The sequence below is a fragment of the Dendropsophus ebraccatus genome, chromosome 11, assembly GCF_027789765.1.
Source record: "Dendropsophus ebraccatus isolate aDenEbr1 chromosome 11, aDenEbr1.pat, whole genome shotgun sequence".
In the NCBI taxonomy this organism is placed as follows: Eukaryota; Metazoa; Chordata; class Amphibia; order Anura; family Hylidae; genus Dendropsophus; species Dendropsophus ebraccatus.
The window spans coordinates 11,081,728-11,091,331 of NC_091464.1; positions in this window are offsets into that span (position 1 = coordinate 11,081,728).

Consider the following 9,604-nt stretch of genomic DNA (forward strand, 5'->3'; position numbering starts at 1 on the left):
CAGGGCCGCTCCAGGATCATCTTCCCCACACAAATCCCGAGTTTATATGATACCGCTAGTAAGAAGGCAGCTGTAATACAGAAGCTGCTCTCAGACGGCCATATATTAGGAGCTGGTGGTGATCTAAGTTTAGTTCTGTAGAAGCATGGGAAGGTCAGACGCTAACAGGGGCTGGAACACAGCTGTATGATAACCAGCCCAAAGGGCTACTCCAGCAAAAATATTATTTTATTAAAGTATTTATATATTTTTTTTCAACTGGTGTTAGATACATTTTTAATTTACTTCTATTTAAAAATCTCCAGTCTTCCAGTACTTATCAGCTGCTGTATGTCCTGCAGGAAGTGATGTATTCTTTCTAGGGATAAGCGAATTTACAGTAGTAGCGTAGTGAAGTGCTTTGCTTTTGCTTTTTGGCATGATTCTGTGCTGTTCCGTTCCAAGTGCCTGGAAAGCTGGATTCCATACTGGGAAACTGGGAAAAACAGTGTTCAAAGGCAGCCAGCTGACAAGCTGACGGCCGAACCTAGCAAAGCAATTTACTTCACTAGTACTATAAATTCGCACATTTCTAATTCTTTTCAGTGACACAGTGCTCTCTGCTGCCACCTCTGTCCATGTCAGGAACTGTCCAGAGCAGCAGCAAATCCCCATAGAAAACCTCTCCTGCTCTGGACAGTTCCTGACATGGACAGAGGTGGCAGCAGAGAGCACTGTGTCAGACTGGAAGGAATACACCACTTCCTTCAGGATGTACAGCAGCTGATAAGTATTGGAATACTGGAGATTTTTAGATTCCTACACTTTCAGGATTTAGGGTGCGTGCACACTACGGAATAGCCGCGTATAACTCGCGGCATATTCAGTCTCTTGTCCCTGCACGCATCGGCGCGCATATCCGCCCGTGCCATAGACACTATTCTATGTACGGGCGGATTCCGCGTGCCGTCGAAAGAAGTGACATGTCAATTCTTTCGACGAAACGCGGAATCCGCCCGTGCACAGAATAGTGTCTATGGCACGGGCGGATATGCGCGCCGCCGCGTGCGGGGATGAGCGACGGAATACGCTGCGGGTTATACGCGGCTATTCCGTAGTGTGCACGCACCCTAAGATAGTGCCCCTTCAGGAACATATTGGGAGTAGGCAGCCATCTTAATATATAGATGGCTGCTAATAAAGATCGTGATCATGATCGGAGTCAGTCTCTATAACAAGACAGTTGCCTTCGCCTGATACGTAGGAGACCTCCGTGCTTTAGTAACCTCAGCTGCAGCCATGTCTGATCTCTCCCCCTCCCCCACCAATTCCAGGTTGTAGAATATTAGACGACATATTTTTGCAGGGTGATTTATGCATCTTCCTCCAGCTCCATAACACACGGCCATGTGAGGGATGAGACTCTCCAGAGGTGGACTTACCCTTTCATAAAATAGAACAGAATAGAATCCCCTACAGATACCGCGGATCTCTCCGGCACTATCCTGGCGTCATTAAATATTTTCTAGCACAATGTTCTAAAAAGAATTCAGACCCAGCAGCTTGTAAAAGGTTTGAGCTTGGAGATGGTGACCTTAGCTGTGCTTTCTATGGTGTCCGAGCCGCTGGGCCCCGGCTGGTGTCTCCCGTGCAGCATCAGCTGTTCCCTTCTAAGGCAGGATTAAAGTACATATGCTGAGCTCGACAAAACAACGGGAGAGCGGGCCTAGCGAGCAGCTCCAGACACCTTCTATAAGGGCTTCTGTGTATCCACCAGGCCTGTATGTTTCCCTCAGCACATTGGCATCAGTCAGGAAACAAATGGTGAGCGTCTGGGTTACCACCAGTGTGGCAAGAAGCAATCACAAAGAACACAAAAGCACAAGTTTATCCATTATAACATGGACCTTATTAAAGGGGTATTTCACTCAGGTAAAATATATGTTGAATCATCCTCCCTCCTGGAGACTAACAATTAATCCCATACGTTATTACCTTTTCAGCCTCCTTCCCCCACTTCTGAGCTGCTGCTTTCCGCTGAAAACACAGAAAACTGTGTGTGAGTTTTTCTCTCCATCTCCTCCCTCTTCCATTCCAAGACGGCTCATATAAAACAAATATAAAATAGCGTCCCTGGCCGGCCGTCACTGCATTCTGTAATACCAGGAGTGTTATTCTGAGGTCTATTACACGAGACGATCATCGTGCAAATTATCATTATACAGTTCGAATTTAAACGATAACTATTTTGTGTAAGTGTTTAAGCGATGATCAACCGACCAAGGAGAAATCACCCATCGTTCATTTGGTGCAGAGACCAAAACCGTTAATCGTTCAGTGTAATTCCACGTTGTTCCTTCCTCTGCTGAAATCAGATGGAGTAAATGATCATAGTAACGTCTATCGTCCTGTGTAATATGGTGAACGATTTTAGGTTACCGATAAAGGATCTCATTTGTGATTATCGTTAAAAATCGCTTTGTCTAATAGGACTCAAATTGCTGATGACCTCACAGTGACCTCCCAGCATTACAGAGTGCAGAAACAGTCTGATTATTCAGCATTTCATTTTCAGTGGCTGAACAATTTGGATACAGCCCTAGGGAGTCCTGGTGGATACAGACTATGGTCTATGGCTGTATCCAACTTCCTCCACCGGTTCTCAAATTCCAATCGGACTGGCGGATGTTCCAGTTGCATTAATCTCTATGGGTGAGCAGTCTGTCATGGTCAAGACGAGTCTTGGATGTAGCAGCTAGAGCATTCAGCAGGTGAAAGGGGTGGGGGAGCAAGTTAGGCGAGTACAGTAACCCCCCCCCCCCACCATTCATTCCTATTGAGCCGATGTAAAGAGCCGAGTACATCGATCTTCCAGTGTACTTTGCTCTTTCCGCCGTTCCATAGGTGTGAATAGGGCCGTACCCACGATTCTATTCATAATACAAAAGCCTGAGACCCGACTGGCAGGGAATACAGAGGTCGGACCCCCGCAACCTCTTATTTTTTCCGTATCCTGTGGATAGGAGAAAAGTTGATTTTCCTGGAATACCCCTTTAAGTTTAACACTGCACTTACAATCTATTGATTGATTAAATATCAGGAACACACAAATACCATTTGCAAGAAAAATTCTCTTTATTTCAATATGGACAGATAATACAACTGGACCCTACTTTACAAATGCAGTAACAAATATTTGCATATTTTGTTTTACACTTTTTGGTAGAAATCTGATGCTGGATCCAAAAGGACTGCATATCCCACACGTCACATTAAAAGAAAAAGAAGACATTCAATGTCTACAAACCACACATACTCAAAGTGCCACATATATACAAAACAGCTCACAGTAGGTACGAGAAAATAGATCAATGAAAACAAGCGCACGGCCAGAGCAGAATGTACGATGGGATTGTTCCATAGAGACGTAAACATTTCGCATTTGTGGGGTCCGTAAAGTCTTTGATGTAAGAAGCGGACATTGGAGTGTAAGGTCGCGGAGCAGTCTGCAAAACATTGCCCACCTAAAAAGTACATAAAATGATGCCCCCCCTCCCCACCTGGAAATATTAGCAGAGAAAGAATTGCATAGAATTGATTGACTTCTCCCCGATTACAAATACAAGGCATACGCATACAAAGCCAAAGTATAGAAAAGGCCTACAGATTAGGATTGTATGGAAATACATGCAGATGGCAAGAACCATAAAAAAAATCAGGATGTCAGGTATAAGCACTTATCAGCAAGGGGTGAGGCTTTGCCCACAGAAAATTAGGGGTATTCACACATTCCGCGAATACAATCTGTGCACGCAAGATTTGCTACGGACCTCCCAGCCGGGAGCTCCGAATCATGGCTGTGTCAGTACAGTGACTCAAGATTTAACCTGATTCGGAGCCCCCGGTATCATATTGACATGATGCCGGGAGGTCCGTGAATCTGTTCCATTGCCCACCATCTGTATATTTGAACCGTGCACAGAACTTGTGCATGAGGCCTAAATTTTATTTTCTAGCCAATATTACAGCTATGGAAAGACCCGTATTCTTGTCAGTAATGGCTCCTCACATTATTTTCCCTATCTGGGTTTACATAAAATGTATTTATGGCCTGAAACAATCAACTCCACCTATGATATTAGGGGAAAATACAGTACGGAGTTAGGATTATTTCCTAGTCCATGTATGTGCAGGTGTATGAGACGTCCCATACATTATTAAATGAGAATGAGTGATGAAAAAGCCCTTTAAAAAATCCCAAACATTGCAGTTCTTATCAGAAAAGGTCTAATAAAATTAAACAATATAAATATGTTACTATTCTAAAAGTGCTTCATAGAAGCTGATGTATGGGTGTAATATATACAACCTCCACCCTCCATATAACACCACAGCAAGATGAATCAATCACTAGGCCTTTAACACGCTTAGTCACAAGTCTAGCCATCTGAAATCAATAAAAGGTGAATAAAAAAGTCTGAGCTTTCCACTGCCAGAACGACCGACCATAGTAACAAGCTTATGGCATTTCCGGATGCATCAAACCTAATACTCAGGTATCTTGCAAGCACGTAAGGGCAACCTCCAGTAGCATTCTGCAAATGAACTTTAAAGGGAATGTGTCACCTAAATATTCTTTTACTGATTACAGTCATATACACAAAAAGAGTTTTTATTCTAATTTGTTCCAATTTTTAACTGTAATTTTTTTTATTTCACTGTTTGTACATTGTTATGGGGGTGGCCATCTTGCCTGTGCTGTTTTTAACAGCATTTAGTGACATGCTTTACAGCAAGCCTCATGGACATAGACGACAATAGACAGACTCTGTTCCCTTTAAATGAAGGTGAAACATTACTGAGCACGCTCTGTGACCTGTGAAGAGGTCATTCCACAGGGAGCTGCTATTGTCTCCTATGTCTACTGGGGTCACATGACGCTGCAATGCTGTACAGATCACTTTACAGCAGCCTCATCTTATCACCACAGACACAACAGGAAGTCTCAACTTAGTTTTAGCCCCAGTGGTGAGAATGAAAACGGCAAGATCTCAGGATTATTTTATAATATAGACAGAAAAATGGAAAATTAGAAAAAAGGGTCACCAAAAATTCTTTAAAAAACATAAAAACAATAAGTAATTTACTGATGACACGTTCCCTTTACATTTCTTCCAAACATTTACCTATGGGCACACACATTATTTGGACAGCATCTTATGGTTGTATCCAGTCGTATCCACCTTCCATCAATACTGTAGAGTATTTTTTTAAGTTACATTAGGACCACAATCAAACGTTAGGTAGTTTTGTCGATAACTGCAGATCGGCAATTACGGGCACATTTAGGGCCCATTGTGAACAGCCCAATTGAAATCACTGTCCGTATAAATTACATCAGCAAAAAAGCTGATGTACGGACCGTAACTGCGGCACAGATTGTCCCATAGAAGTCTACGGAAGCGTCTGTTTACTGATGAAACGTCCGCAAATCCGTAAAAAAATACGGATGAGTAACCATCCCGTTATTTAACTATCAACCTCCCCTGATTCGCAAAAAATACAGATTACGGATGCAATACAGATTTTTTTGCATATTGTGGATGAAGATTGCGGATGACTGCAGACATTGTATAGGGCCGAAAAACTACAGAACGTGTGAATGCTGCCTAATATAGAAGCCAATACTTTACCCTACATCAGTTATACATTTCCTTCTTTATTCTATGGCATCCTATAAACGTGACAGGCGGGATCACTTCGGCAGCTAACCCAAGCGGTATGACTATATGTGACTGTATGCAGGAAATCCTGTACACATTCTATTTACAGGAAACCAGCGCCGAATGACCTAAGAATATGTATGTCGTGCACAGCAGAAAAACATCCCGTCACATACAAAGCCACCAAGGCCAGGTCTCCTAACAGGGAATTACATCGCTCTTCCTCTCAGGGATTAAAAGAGCTTAGAGGGTTTTCAGCTAGAGGGACACGGGGAGGTTACGCTGCTTAGTCTAGCCCTGCGCTATTGTTCAGCATTTTGGTTACGTTTTACATTGCGCACTTTTTTTTTTTTTTATAAACATGAACCCCCCCTCCCCCCAAGCCTGACGATGGCTCAGAAGACAAGGGAAGTATAGTCAGGGTGTGTCCGGTCTTATTGTTGTATATCCTGTGCTTTGTCATTGCTGCCTCTGATCTCCAATGTCATCCGTCCTCATTATACTTGTGATCTCTCGGCTATTGTCCCTGGAGACACCTGTGATGTGCACACGTGACCGCTTCACCGTCTCATCCTGCACCGCTTCACCGTCTCATCCTGCACCGCTTCACCGTCTCATCCTGCTCTTTCATTGACATGGAAAACCCATCATAAAAAGGATCAAACTCTCTCCCAGATCTGGTCTTAAAGGAACATACTCAGTCCTATGGACTAGCCCTCTAACGTCTGATTGGCCGTACAATAGAAGCTATCCCCTACGTGAAACAGATCCACCGACAGAAGTCTCTCTCTCTATAAACCTCACGTTACATTCAATCACTTTCTTTGAAGCCTTTAACTGCACAAAGCTTTATCGTTATTTGATCTCATTCATAAACAGTACAGAACTTCACAGGATGTTTGAGGTACAAAAGGGAGCCAAAATCATTCCAGCTACATGGGCCTACCCCTCCAGAACAGGAAGCCTCATCTTACTATTAGGACTAGTGGCCACAATGAAAACTGCAAGATTTCAGGATTATTTATAATATACAAAATTAAAGGGGGAAATTTGAAGAAAAAAAAAGCACAAAAATTCTTAAATATGTTTAGCATAAAAGCAATAGATAATTTTCTGATGACACATTCCCTTTAAGATGTCAGGATCAGGTCCTAACCACCAATTACACTTGCGTAATGACACACGTGTACTTGGCATGACTTCAGTTTACAGGTGGAAAAAACCTCTTAAATAAAGATGAGGGCAACTCGAGCATCCAAACTCAGAAGTCTCGGCATTAGATTAGTGGTGGCTGAAGTAGTTACTGCAGCCCTAGGGAGCATGCTCGAGTTGCGCTCAGCTCTACTCCTATACTTTGACCTTTAAATGACATTGATCTTTTGACACAAATATTTATACATACGTTGTCTTATAGAGTAGCAGCAAATTGTTAGAGATGATTAAACCTGAATCACTCTTGGGTTGGTCCGAACCCGAACATTCTGCTTTTCATTACTGGTGGCTTAAGTAGTCGGAGGCCGCCCTAGGGCTATGGCTGTATACATGTTTTCCTGGTAGTCTTAGGGCTGCATCCAAGTTCTTCAGCCACTGGTAATCAAACGGTTGGGTACAGACAAGCCAGAGCGTGCTCATCTCTATTGGCCACAAATTGGTCAATTTAAAGGAAATATTGGGGGAGATTTATCAAACATGGTGTAAAGTAAAACTGGCTCAGTTGCCCCTAGCAACCAATCAGATTCCACCTTTCATTTTCCAAAGAGTCTGTGAGGAATGAAAGGTGGAATCTGATTGGTTGCTAGGGGAGACTGAGCCAGTTTCACTTTACACCATGTCTGATAAATCTCCCCTACAGTGTCTGGGATTTTCCAACACAATGAAATGGAAAATGTTTGGCCTTCTGCTGCAAAAAAGGGTTCAAGGGATAGGACACAATTCACATCTGCCCCCTATAAAACGGATATGATGGTTATGACCAAATATTTAAAATCATTTGTATGGGTAACTATGTGGGCAGACTGAACAAAACTTTTTTTTTTTTAATTAAAATTCATAAATTTTTTTAAAAAACACACAGCATCAGACAAGATAGTATAAGAAATTCTGATACCAACTGCAATGTTTTCTCATAGTCCAAATGGTTTCAAACCCCAAACTAACATTTCACACCACATCCAAGCATGCCATTACAAAAACTTTAAAAAGTTTATAAAGAGCGTTTCCCCCCTATATAAAATGCACAGCAAATGTTTCTAAAGAGGACCCATAAAATGTAACACACACTGAAAGCCGCCAATTCTGCCCATATAAGCATCAGTGATCATCAGGAATGACTTCTAACATTTAGGTTATTTACCGCTATAAAGGACAGTTCTCAGGTGGCACCCTAATATTTCATCATTCAATTCCATTCAAGTCAGTATCTCAGGTGTGACAAGGGTTAAACGCGCCATAAGAAAATAGCCGATTACTCATTTGATCCACAAATGGAGCACGGCACCTCAACGGCCATTCATTTCTTGACATAGCACCAGGTCAGACAATAGTAAAAGACCCCGAGATTACCATAAGCATTGTATTGTAGACTGCCAACGGTTATAAAAAATGGGATGCGCCAAAGCTGGAATGGATATCACACCTGTAGGTCACTTCAAAGTCACATAGTAAGTCAATCCTTAGAGGGAACCTGTTACATTGTATGTGCCATCCAATCTACAGGAAGCATGGTACAGATTAGAGGCGTTAGGAAAACTGATCTATACAATTGTGGGGAAAATCAGAACAAGGAGCGTTGCTTGAAACAGTCCTTCGGCTGATAATCGGCCTATGTAAAATCAGACAAGGAGCGGGAATGTGCCCGATCCTCCACTGATCACATCTTTTTTGCAGTACTAAGATATATAGTCACATATATTTAAAGGGAATCTGTCACTAGGTTTATGCTGCCTTAAATAAGGGAGCATAAACTAGTGACAGAAATGCTGATCAGATCGGTGTATTACTTACATCATTGTGTTCAGCCGTTCTCCTAATATGCAAGAGAATAGGATTCTTGCCACGCCCCTCCCCACCAGCTGCTGATTGACAGTTGGCTCCCTATATACAGCATGGATAGATAGCGGTCAATCAACATCTGACGGGTGGAGTTTTCTGCTTCTTATGAATAGCCAGCACTACTGAGCTCACGCATATAATGGAAATAAACAACACAGGGATCATACAGGTGGCTCAATTGATGGTGTCTTCAGAAGGCATTGCAAACTAGCACTAATCGGCCCTTGTTTGCTTCTGTAGACGACCCCATATCGGGCCATCTAAAAGGACCTTAATCCTCTGCTCATTCTGGCAATAGGAGGCCCAGTGGACAGTCCTACTAACTGACTGATCCTACATTAGAGGAGTTTACACCCCCTGGACTCCTAAACCCAGAATAAGCAGGGATATGAATTAACCAAATGTCTTCCCATAAAGAATAAATCAAACTGCTCAGTCATGCCACTGGGACCCTAGATGGCATCAAGCTGCCGGCACACTGGATGGCATATGGCTGCTCACTCATGCTGCCGGCACACTGGATGGCATATGGCTGCTCAGTCATGCCACTGGGACCCTAGATGGCATCAAGCTGCCGACACACTGGATGGCATATGGCTGCTCACTCATGCTGCCGGCACACTGGATGGCATCAAGCTGCCGGCACACTGGATGGCATATGGCTGCTCACTCATCCTTCCGGCACACTGGATGGCATCAAGCTTCCGGCACACTGGATGGCATATAGCTGCACACTCATGCTGCCGGCACACTGGATGGCATATAGCTGCTCAGTCATGCCACTGGGACCCTAGATGGCATCAAGCTGCCGGCACACTGGATGGCATATAGCTGCTCAGTCATGCCACTGG